The sequence below is a fragment of the Choloepus didactylus genome, chromosome 8, assembly GCF_015220235.1.
Source record: "Choloepus didactylus isolate mChoDid1 chromosome 8, mChoDid1.pri, whole genome shotgun sequence".
NCBI lineage: Eukaryota > Metazoa > Chordata > Mammalia > Pilosa > Megalonychidae > Choloepus > Choloepus didactylus.
The window spans coordinates 32,184,459-32,196,908 of record NC_051314.1 but is presented as its reverse complement, the minus strand read 5'-3'; the positions used below and the strand labels follow the sequence as shown (position 1 = coordinate 32,196,908).

The following is a 12,450-nucleotide window of genomic DNA, read 5'->3' as shown; positions in this document are numbered from 1 at the left end:
AGACATTGCTCCCTGTCTCTCCAGATCTGTACAGCCACATGCTCACAGGACTACCCATTTGGATATCTTACAATTGTTTCAAGTCCAAAATGTCTAAGGCCATACTCATAGTCCTCTCCTCCCAAAAGTCTTCTCCTGGAATCTCAATCTTGGAGGATGGCACCACATTCATAGTTCTTCCAATTCAGTTACCCAGGAGACTTTATCTATTTTCTCCTCTTTTTCATACTTCTCCAAGCCAAGATATTCTCAAAGCCATATTGGTCTATATGTCCTTTGAAATCTTTCAAATTGTCCCCATTTCTGCCTGCTCCTTTAAATTACCACAGGAGCCAAAATGCCCTTCTTCTACCGCCTGGTCTATTCTCGTAGCCTCTTGGCTGGCTTCCAAATCTCCAATCTCTCCCTTCTCCAATCTATCCTCTTCAGCAAATCCATTATCTAATACACACTCCCCTAGGTAAATCTTTTGCCTAACTTATGAGGCCTTTATCACCTGACTTCTACCAATTATCTGTCTTCATTTCCTATCCCTCTTCCACATAAACAGTATGCTGCAAGCTCCCATTCCCCAAATACACTGGGCCTCTTGAGTCTCTATGCCAGGCGCTGGAAAGAGCCATAGACAATTAATAAACGAATGGGCATAGCTGTGTTACATAGCAATAGGCTGGTTTTCACCTGTGGGCTGTAGTCTGTTGAACTCTGCTCTATGCCTTTGTATTTGTTGTTCCCTCTACCAAGAAAGCCCTTTCTTCCTCATGGCCCACCTCACTGCCCACACTCCCACCCCCACTCCCATTTTGAACTTTAATTTGCCAAACATTTACTAAAGTAAGCATTTCTTCCATTATCATGCTATCCCTGAATAATGCTCACTCCCAATGCTCCTGATACATATTTCCATAACAGATAACACACTGGACATCTAGGATCTTGTGAACTATTTAATTTGTTTCCTTCTTCCTGTTTCATGGCCTTAGAGCTGAAATGAAGGTTTTGAATACTTGTATAACTGGATGAACAATGAATGAATGGATGAATTAAATGAAATATACTTGGCTTAAGATTTTCAGTCCCACCTCTATATACACAGGAAAACTTTTTTAAGTGCTTTTTTCATCATTTACTAAGTGATTAGTAATTCTACTACAGTACATAGGGAATGATGTTGCTTTCTTTTTATTTAACATCTCCATTAATGATCTTCAACAGGCAGTAAACAATAAATTAATGAAATCTTCAGATGATACTAAATTAAGAGGTGTTGAAAACACCAGTGAGAATACTACTGCAGCATAAAACCACTTAGAGAAGTTAAAAATATGACGTAATTGAGCTTGAGGTAAATAGGAAAATACAAGCCAGAAAATCTAGCTAAGCAATCTTTAAGATGCAGGGGAAACCTGGACAATAATTCCTGTTGATTTGAAATTACTTGTGTGTTTATTCATTCAGCAGATATTTATTGAGAGGCTACTATGTGCTTGGCTTGGTGCTCTGTCCTGGGGTTACAAAACAGAACAAGGCAGTGAAGGCCCATCCTAATAGTTTATATTCTGGTGGGGGAGAAAGAAAAGAGAAGGGTAAATACATAAATAATCAAGAATCCCTACAATGAGAGGCAAGTGACATTGGAGTTGAAAAATGAAAAGATGAGTGGAAAAGCAAAGGGGGAGGGTGCACCTGAGAGAAGAATCTCAAGGGTAAAGGCCAGGAGGACAAGCCATGAGGAGCAGAAAAGGAGGATGGCTAGAAATTAATGTAGGGTGTCACTGGAGATGACTTGTGATGGTACAAAAGCAGGCAGAGGACAGGTCATATGGGGTCTGGTAGGCACTGCTAAGGAATTTGGATTTTATTCCAGGTGCAATGGGAAGCCATTGAAGAGATTTAACAAGAGTAAAACACTGAGAGTTGACTCATATTTAGAAGGTCACTGTGGCTGTGGTATAGCTATTGGATTGAATTAGGGCACGTAATATAGCAAGGAGTTCAATTATGAGGTTGTCACAGTAATTCCAGCAAAAGAAGATGGTGCCTTGGACTAAGACCAGAAGAAGGAAAGTTGTGGAAAGATTGTGTTATATTTTGGAGGTAAAACTGGCAGTACTTGCTAACAGAGCAGGGGCAGGAGTGGGGAGTGGGAGAACAAGAGTGGTTTCTAAGTTTCTTGACTTGAGCAATGTATCTAGTTTGATGAGTTTTGACAAATTGCATACACCTGTGTAACCCATTGTGATGATTTGAAGCTGTATGCACCCCAGGAAAACATGTTCTCAAACTTAATCCATTCCTGTCGGTGTGAACCCATTGTAAATAGGACCTTCTGATGAGGCTACTTCAATTGAGGTGTGACCCGCCTCAATCAGGATGGATCTTAATCCTATTACTGGAGTTCTTTATAAGAGAATGACATTCGGACACAGAGAGAGAAAGTCACAGAAGCAAAAAGCTGAAATCAAAGAAAGCCAGAAAAGAAGGGAGAGACCAGCAGGTACTACCATGTGCCTTGCCGTGTGACAGACAAACGGACGATTGCCTGCAGCTGGTCTTCAGAAAGAAAGCATCACCTTGATGATTACTTGATTTGGACATTTTCCCAGCCTCAAAAGCATGAGTGAATAAATTCCCATTGTTTAAGCAAACCCATTTCAGGGTATTTGCTTTGAGAAGCTAAGGAAACTAAAACATCCATGTTCTTATCAAGACAAACATTTTCATCACCTCAGAAAGATTCCTGGTGCCTCTTCCCAGCCAGTGCCCCTCCTTGCCCACAGACAACTACTGTTCTGATTTCTTGAACAGCCAAGGATTGGAGCTACTAACTAAACTAGGGAGGTCTAGAGGAGGAACAGTTTTAAGGAGAGGAAAGAAAAATTGGTCCGTTATGGATAGACTAAACTTGAGGTCTTATTAGACATTCAAGTGGATCTACCAACTAAGGAGGATGCACACATAAATGGGACAGACTAGTTAATAGTTCATGAGATGAATGTCTTATCAATGAGCCTCAGCAAAACTGGCATCTTCCTGTAAGTGTAAGAAAACAGCAGATTTTCTTGGGAGATGTGAGGCAATCACTATACTGATTTCTTTTGCCAAGGGACTAGTTTTCCTTGTTCTAGAAATTCTATAAATGAAATTATATAACATATACCCTTTGTGTCTGTCTTCTTGGTTTCACTCAGCATAATGTTTCTGAGGTTCATCCCTTTTGTTGTATTAGTAGTATGTTCCTTTTTATTCCTGAGTAGTATCCCATGTTTTGTATACACCACAAAACGCTTATCCATTCTTCTGTTTTTGGCTATTTCGCTTGTTCTAATATGGGGCTCTTTTTAACAAAACTGGTATGAACATTTTTCACAACTCTTTTTGTGCACATATATTTTTATTTCTCTTGAGTAAATGATTAGGATCAGAACTGATGAGCAATAAGGTGGGTGTACATTTAACTTGATGAGAAATTACTGGACCAGCTTCCAAAGTGGTTGTACTATTTCACACTCCTACCAGCAGTATCTGAGAACTTTGGTTGTTCTACAACTTTGCCAATATTTTTTATCAATATTTTTAGTTTTAGCCATTTTAGTGAACATCTAATGGTATTTCATTGCAATTTTATTTTGCATTTTCCGGATGACTAATGTTGTTGAGTGCTTTTTCATGTTCTTATTGTCCATTTGTATATTTTCTTTTATGAGGTACCTGTTCAAGATCTTTGCCCATTTTTTATTGGGTTATTTTCTATTTATTATTGCTAACATTTTGTTAATGATTTTTGCTTCTATGATCATGAGGGACATTGGTGTGTAGTATTGTTTTCTTGAAATATATTGTGTAATATGGTATTTGTTTTGCTGCCCTGGTATTGTCCTATTAATTTATATAATATATCTTTTGATGAGTATAAGTTTAATTTTGATGATTTCATTATATCTGTTTAACAATTTTTATGGTTAGTGCTTTCTGGTTGCTGTCTAATAACTTTCCCTCTCCCAAAGTCACAAAGATATTCCTATCTTTTCTGTTAGGGGATTTATATTTTTAGCTTTACATATATGTCTAAGATCCACCTCAAATGTATGTTAGTCGATGGTATGAGGTATGGATCTTATTCATTTATTTTCCATATAGACAAGCAGTTTTTTCAGCACCATGCACTGAAAGATACTGTTTCATTTTTCCATTAAATTGCTTTAGTATCTTGGCTGAAAATATATAAATGGGGGTCTATGGCTGGATTCTATAGCCAGTTCCATTGATCTATATACACCAATATCACATTGTCTAGATTATCTTAGCTTTATAATTAGTCTTAAAATCAGTCTTTGTTCTTTCCACAAACATTTATAATTGACTCGTCAATATCTACAGAAAGTTCTGCTGGGATTTTGATTGGAACTGTGCTGAATTTAAATAAACGTCATTTAACAATATTCAGTCTTCTAATCACAAGCATGGAAAATCTCTTCTTTATTTAAGCCTTTAATTTTTCTCAGCAATATTTTGTAGCTCATTGCTCTAATTTATCCTCATTGTTTTATGTTTCTGATGGTACTGTAATCAGTATTTAAAAATTTTCATTTTCCAATTATTTGTTACTATTTATATATTTATAATGACTTTCTATCCCAAAACCTTGCTAAATTCACTCATTCTGTTTTTTATTGTGGATTCCTTGGAATTTTCTACATTGTTATGTCATCTGCAAACTGACAATTTTACTCCTTACTTTTCGAACAATATTGAATAGAGGTGGTAAACTTTACTTTGTTCTTGATATTGGATGGAAAACATTCAGTCTCTTACTACTGACATGATGTTAGTTGTGGATTTTCTGTAGATCCTCTCTATTGGGTTGAGAAAGTTTCCTTTTGTTCCTGGTGTATCCAGAGTTTTTGTCATGAATGGGTGCTGAAATTTATTCAGTGTTTTCCTGTGTTTACTTAGGTAATTTTATTTTTTATCTTCTTAATGTGGTGAATTACATTGACTGATTTTCAAATGCTGACTTAATCTTGTTTTCAGATGGCAAACCCTTTGATCATGGTGGTACGCTGAATTATGTAAACCAATTTACACATTCTTAATCTTGATCTGCATTACTGTGAATGTGAACCCATTGTAAATAGGGTCTCTTGAAGATGTTATTTTAGTTTGGGTATGACCCAACTGAATGAGGGTGGGTGTTCGTCTAGACTATTAGAGTCCTTTACAAACAGAAGAGATTCAGACAGTGAGAGAAAAAGCCATGAGGAGGAGCCAGAAGCTAGAAGTCAGCATGAACCTGGAAGAGAAAGGAGAGGTGTGGTGGTTTAAAGATATGTAACCCAGAAAATCATGTTCTTAAACTAAATCAATTTCTGTGGGTGTGAACCCATTGTCTGTAAGACCTTTTGATGAGGATACTTCTGTTAAGGTGTGGCCTACCTCAGTCTGGATGGGTCTGAATCCTTTTGCTGGAGTCTTTAATAAGCAGAATGAAATTCAGAGAGAGAAAGCCACAAGGAGCAGCCAGAAGCTGAAATTCAGAGGAACCCAGAAGAGAATGGAGCGACCAGGAGACACCACCATGTGCCTTGTCATGTGACAGAAGAGCTAATTACCAGCTTCCATGTGCATTGCCATGTGACGAACCAAGGACCACAGATCCCCAGCAGCCATCCCCAGAATGCCAGCCTCTGTGGGAAGAAAGCATCACCTTGATTATGCCTTGATTTGGACTTCTAACTTAGCCTCAAAACTGTGAGCTAGTAAATTCCCATTGTTTAAGCTGACCCTTTGCATGGTACTTGCTTAAGCAGCCAAGGAAACTAAAATAAGAGGATATCGCCATGTGATGGGGAAGCCAAGGAAACAGAGGATTGTCAGCCAGTCAGAATACAACTGACCCTGTGAGGAAGCCAGCCTTTCAGCCTCTGAAACCATGAGCCAATAAATACCTGTTGTTAAGCTAACCCGTTGTGTGGTGGGAAAGTGGGAAAGCTGGGAAAGTGAGGCAATCGTGTTTTATCCTTTTTGCATATTGCTCAATTCAAATTACTAATATTTTGTTAATGAGGTTGTTTCTTTGTTCATGAGGGAAATTGGTTTTCATTGTTCATTTCTTGTAAAGTCTTTGTATGATTTTGGAATCGGGGTAAATCTGGCTTCATAAAATGAATGGGTATGGGTTTCTTCCTTTTAATTCCTGAAAGAATTTTGTCAAATTGTCCTATTTCTTTCTTAATTGTTTGATCGAATTCACTCAGTTATTCCATCTGGGCTTAGAGTTTACTTTGTGGAAAGATTTTTTGCTTACAAATTCAATGTCTTTTATTGATATAGAGCTATAGGGTAATTGTCCTTTTTCCCAGTAGCTGTCCTTTGCCCAATCCTCTGGAGCTCACCTGCATATGCACAGTTAGTCTTCAGCCAAAGACTCAAAGGGATCTCAATGCAAATTTCTGGAAATCCTTTTCTGCAAGTCCAACTTCTCCATTATTTGCAGGGCAAATTCCAGCTGCCTGGTGGCTCTCATTTAAGCAAGATCTTTGTGATTTTGTTTGAGCTCCCCTTCCTTGCACCAGCTTGGTTAAGTTCCTCCAGGCAGATAAGCATGGTGTTTGTGGGTTCACCTTGTTTGTTTCTCTTCTCCCCAGGCTCACAGGTCTGGGGTCTAATGCCAGAATATATACTTATTATTAATAGAGTTGTTTATGGAAGAAGAGCTAGTTTGTTATCAGTTACTCTGTTGTGAACAGAAATGGAGCATTTTATCTGAATAGACTTCAGAAAGGATCCTAAAATTTCCCAGAGACCTTAAAGATTCTTCATGTCAGAGTCTAAAGCCAATTTTCATTTATGAATGGTGCCACCCCAGTATCTCCTGTTTGCCTCCTCATATTTGCTTTAGTATTCTTTTATTAAAATGACAGATAAATGGAACCTGACTTTAGTCCATTTTTACAGTTTCCTTAAATTTTAAATTATTAATACATTAATTCTGTTAGACTATTATTGAAGACATATCCAATTTTTCAGACATTTTATTGGACTCTGATTAATTTGTGTGTTCCAAAATGTTTATCAAACAAATAAACTATAAATAAAGGAAGGAGGCAATCAGGGATAATTGAACAGTGAATGTATATTTAACACTAGTAAAGAAATATCATTAATGTTTTGGTAGGATAATGATATTATGTATTTTTAAAAAATAATCCTTCTGATCTATAAATATATGATGAAATAGCTACAGAAGTAATCAAATGATTTTTGGGATTTGTTTCAAAATAATCATGAGGCAGAGGAGAAAGTGAATGTGTGTTTAGATGAAACAAGTTGGTCATGAAACATTACTGTTTAAATTGAGTGATGGGTACATGGAGGCTTGTTATACCATTCTCTCTACTACTGCAGATTTGAAATTTTCCATATAGAAAGTTAAAAAAAGTGTGCATTTTATATGTAATATGGATATATGCATCTATATGTGAATATGGATGTCTGTTTGTCTGTGTGTGTGTGTGTGTATTCAGCCATCACTCTGTTCCAAACTTATCTTATAGGCAGTGGAGATTGACCAGTGAACAAAGACTGATATATTTCTGGCCCTTATAGCCTTACAGTCTCATTGAAGAAAATAAAAAATAATGAAATAATTTCACAAATAATTAGTTTATTACTATTTGATAACTTCTACAATGAAGAAGCATGAGATGCCGTAAGAGTTGGATGGGCAATGGTTGGGACGAGGTGTAATAATTCATTTGTGGGTGGGAAGACAGTAGAGTGTAGTGGAGGAGTTGGTAGATTTAGCAAATAAAAATACAGGATACCCAGTAAAATTTTAATTTCAAATAAACAAAGAATAAATTTTTAGTGTAAGTATGTCCCATAAAATATTTGGGACATACTTATACTAAAATGAAAAAGTCAGTGTTTATTTGAAATTCAAAGTTAATGAGAATAGTTTTACCTGGCAGCCCTAGTTAGTGGTTATGAACGTGGACTTTGGAATTAGAAACCTAGGTTGGCCACTTCTTACCCATGAGTCTCTGTGTTTTGTTTACTTTCTCTGTGCCTCAGTATCTACACCAGTGTTCTGGTTTGCTAACGCTGCCATTATGCATAATACCAGAAGTGGCTTGGTTTTTATAAAGGGGGTTTATTTGGTTACAAAGTTACAATCCTAAGGCCATAAAAGTGTCCAAACTAAGGCATCAACAATAGGCCATTCAACAGAAGAATGGCCAATGGTGTAGGAAAACCTCAGTCAGCTGGGAGGGCAGGTGGCTAGCATCTGCTCTGGGTTTCTGGTTTCAAAATGGCTTTCTCCCAGGACATTTCTCTCTAAGCATCTGGGGGTGTTCTCTTAGTTTCTCCCAGGCAAACTCTGGGCTAGCAAAAGTCTACTTTCAATGTCCGTCTCCAAAATGTCTCTCTCAGCTGCAGCACTGAGCTCCTTCTGTCTGTGAGCTCTTGTAGGACTCCAGTAAATTAATGAAGACCCACCCTGAATGGGCAGAGTTAAATCTCCATGGAAACCTTCAATCAAGTGGTCACACCCTAATCTAAAGGTTAATCAATCTGCCTTCACAAGATTGCATCAAAGAACATGGATTTTTCTGGGGGACACAATATATACAAACCAGCACAACCAGTAAATTGAGATAATGACACATGTTAGGTGCGTCATTAAATTATTTGAGCGTTGAATTAAATTGCACAGTACATTGTGTGGCACAGAGAAGGGCTCAATGATTGACAATAATTATGATAAACAAAAATAATTATAAATCATATGATAAAATAATTATTTGACCTGAGCTACACACAAACATAAAATGATTAATTTCCTAATGATTTTTTCAGTCAATATTGCCTAGAGATGTACACATAGGTTTTAAAACTATAAAGAACAAACAGAAAAGCAGTTACCCTTAGTGGGGCAGGAGGAGGCTATGATGGGGAAGATACATAGAAGGTGCTTCTGGAACAGTGCAGTATTCTTTTTCTGGAGGTGAATGTGTAACATTGGTGTCGGCTTCATTTGTTAAACTGCATGCTTAAGTTTTATGTACTTTTTTGGTATGTATATGTCACAAAAATTAATTCTCACTGAGTTCCTACTACATGTCAGGCACTGTGCTTGGTCCTGGCAATAAAGCCATAAATAAGACAGGGACAGTCTGTGACCACGTACGGCTTATGTGTTCTTGGAGGTATACGGACATTAAAAATAATTACACAATTAGCTATTTACAATTATATACGATCTATGAAGGACAAACTATGGGGCAGTGAGACTCAGAATGGCATTCTTGGGATTAAAATCAGACTTTAAGACTTAATTAAATATTTGAGTCTGGAACTGGCAAAAATAAAAAAAAAGGAGCATATATGTTCATCTCTCTCCATGACTTTACTTGATTCACACATAATTTTTTTGACACATCACCATTTCTCTTTATTAATAAAAAACATTAAGAATCCATTTAAATGTTCACAAATAGACCACAGTAGATATGCTAATAGCTATAAACTTTCTGCCAGACAAACAATATAAACCTGTTTTATACTCTGACAACAGACATTGTGTATTGCTGGGTCTGGATTAGAGATATTAGAGATGGAAAAGGCAGAACTGGCCACAAAAAAGTCAAATTCTGTCCCCTGCCTCCCTTAAGGAAATTTATAATCCTCTGGAGCCTTCCTGACCTGATAACTTAGGTCCACCACTTTAGATGATTGCTTCAGATCTCCAGTTGTGTTGGGCCTTGATAAGCACTCCTAATGTGGATGACAGGAGGTAGGGATGGTGGGTTAGGCTATTTCCCAAAGCTGTGTGATTGTCTCAAGCACTTCTGGGGCTAGCCAGCCACTACTTATCTGATTATTTCCTTCTCCACATTTTTGATTTTGAGGTCTCTTAGCTAAAAGTTAGCTTCATTTTTTAAAGTTCCAGAACTCTGATTACTTAAACGAATTTAAGTGGCTTCAGTATCGACAACCTCATTATCTGCTGTACCAAATCCATTAATAAATTAACCATAATTCAGCTTGCTTCTGTATAATGGAGTTTTTGCTGGAGGTGGTATAATTGGGAGAATGCCACCAATTGCTTGTTATTTAATGTAGTGATTTATACAGAGTTTTAGAAACATATAATAGGAAACCAATTAACATTAGTTGGGAGTTTTATTTCTCAATTCATTTTTTGACTCAAATAATTAAACATAGCTACCTGAAAAATAGCTGGTAATGAGCTGAAGCAAAATGAAAATATAGGCTATTAATGGACTCATCAACTCATATGCAAACAGTTCAGTTAATATATTCTTAGGGATTTGGAAAAATATTCACTTTGTGGTAAGAGGTTAGAGGGTGATCATAACCATAGGTAAGACAACTTTAATTTCCTCTTTCAAACATAAACTTTGTGAATAGTTTGAAGATCAAAAAATATAAAATTCTAGAATAGGCGTAGCTAAGGGTAGCATTTGCTAGCAGCCAGTGCTGTAACAATGCAGAGAGATTCAGTCAGGCCATGCAATTTTATCACAAAAGCCCCTATCCTACAAAGAAAGGCAGGTTTCTATGTTTGTCATTCTCAGTCAGCTCTTTGCATTGTTGATTGATTTGCTGTAATGCTGTTGTCAGTATTTCATCATAGTCAGATAGATCTCATGACTGGCATTTTGCCTTTTTAAAACCATCCCGTTTGCCTCTGCAGAGAATTGGAACCTTGAAACCAGCTGGGAATGGCTGGTCACCTTTTATTATTATTTATGAATTTCTCAGAAAGGAATATGGAACCCTAATTAAAGCCAGAAAATTACTCCTGGAATAAATTGATAAAGGTCAGTGTCTTTGCAAAGAACTTCTCTATGTGTTTCTACGTCCTTGTGTTATCATCATTGTGAATAAGGTAGCATGCAACCTATTAAGGACAGGTGAAGATAACTAATTGTTTTATTAGTTCTTGCTTTTGGTGTTGAATTTCAGTTCAATTTTTCTAATCTTTAGTTTTCTGTTCATGGCATATTTCTCTTCTGAGGATGGATAAAATTGTTCTGTATTGAAAGTAATTATAATGTACAGGTTTTTCCTTGAGAAAAGTAATTTTTGTACTTTCTTGGTTTAACAGAATTAAAAATTGTAGAAATACTTTGGAATCAAATTCCCCAACAGAAGAGAAAATCTTTCGCCAAGTAGAGGAAATTCTAGTAAAAGAATTTTCCTCTTTTGGATTAGGAAATCCAAAGCAAATCAAAATACTGTAAACACTGAAAGACATAAGCAAAGGCAACAGCCCTAATTGCGATTCTGTCACCGTGAATAGCTATTTAAATATTTAACAACTCTTTTTCTCTTTACCTGTTGATGAGTCCTAAACAGAGTGAGAATGAAATGAAATGAAAAAGGCTGTCTATTGGCATTGAAATTAAAGTAGGTATCATGTCCAGGTTTTGAATAATTTCTCTTCTGTCAGAGGCTGTGCTCTCAGTTTTGCTGGGGTTAATTTAATTGTGCCCAAGAGGTTTTCATTCTGTTATTTTGGTGCCATGTACTTGCTCATATTTTTTAGACTACTGAGCAGATTTTTAAATCTATCAGCCCTGAAAAAAAAATCTTGGAGGCGATTGCTGGAATTTTGCTGTTTATTAAATTTAATAAGAAATTTAAAAATAAAAATCTTTCTAATTAAGCATTTGAGCAGAGATTCTCAACTGGGGGTGATTTTGGCAATGACTGGGACATTTTTAGCTGTCACAAATGTTGTGTTGGTGCTGCTGTCATCTAGCGAGTAGAGATCAGGGATGCTTCTAAACACCCTACAATGGACGGGACAGCCCCCACAACCGAAAATTATCTGCCCCCAAATGACAAAGTGCAGTAGTTGAGAAACTCTAACTTAGATAAATATGGTAAAATGTCACTCAGCAGTAATAGTGGTTCAGCATTAAACTTTTATATTGGGAAATACAAATTGAAATAACAATGAGATACCTTTTCACCCATTGGGATAACCTTTTTCACAAATCAGAATAGCAAAAATTGAAAGACATGGTAACACCCAGTTCTGGCAAAGAGGGTAGAATGCAAATACACTCATACATTGCTTGTGGGAAGAATCTGACAGTAACTATTAAAAATAAATACAACCTTCAACTTTTCCTTTTGCTCAAAAATCCCCCACTTGAAATTATCAGTATACAAACACAGAGGATTTTTGTAGTGGTTTAAAACATACTGAAAAGAACTGAATACTAATGAATAGGGACATAATTTGTGAGACATCCATAATCCAGAATATTAAGCAGTTATTAAAAAATAATGAGTTAGATCTGTATCTAATGACCATGAAGGAAATCTATGATGTTTTATTAGGTGAGGAAAATCTGTTTCATAGTAACATGTATATTATGAGCTCACTTTTGTAAAACAAACAGCAAACAC

At 36.5% G+C, this 12,450-nt stretch overlaps 1 long non-coding RNA gene across 1 annotated transcript in view; it reads left to right on the top strand.

Annotated features, from left to right (window-relative positions):
* Nucleotides 1-12,450, top strand: part of LOC119541298 — a 30,431-nt gene that overhangs the window by 5,341 nt on the left and 12,640 nt on the right. Inside the window, exon 2 of the long non-coding RNA XR_005218225.1 lies at nucleotides 10,724-10,850. This is a non-coding gene — a long non-coding RNA (uncharacterized LOC119541298). The remainder of the gene's footprint in view (nucleotides 1-10,723; nucleotides 10,851-12,450) is intronic.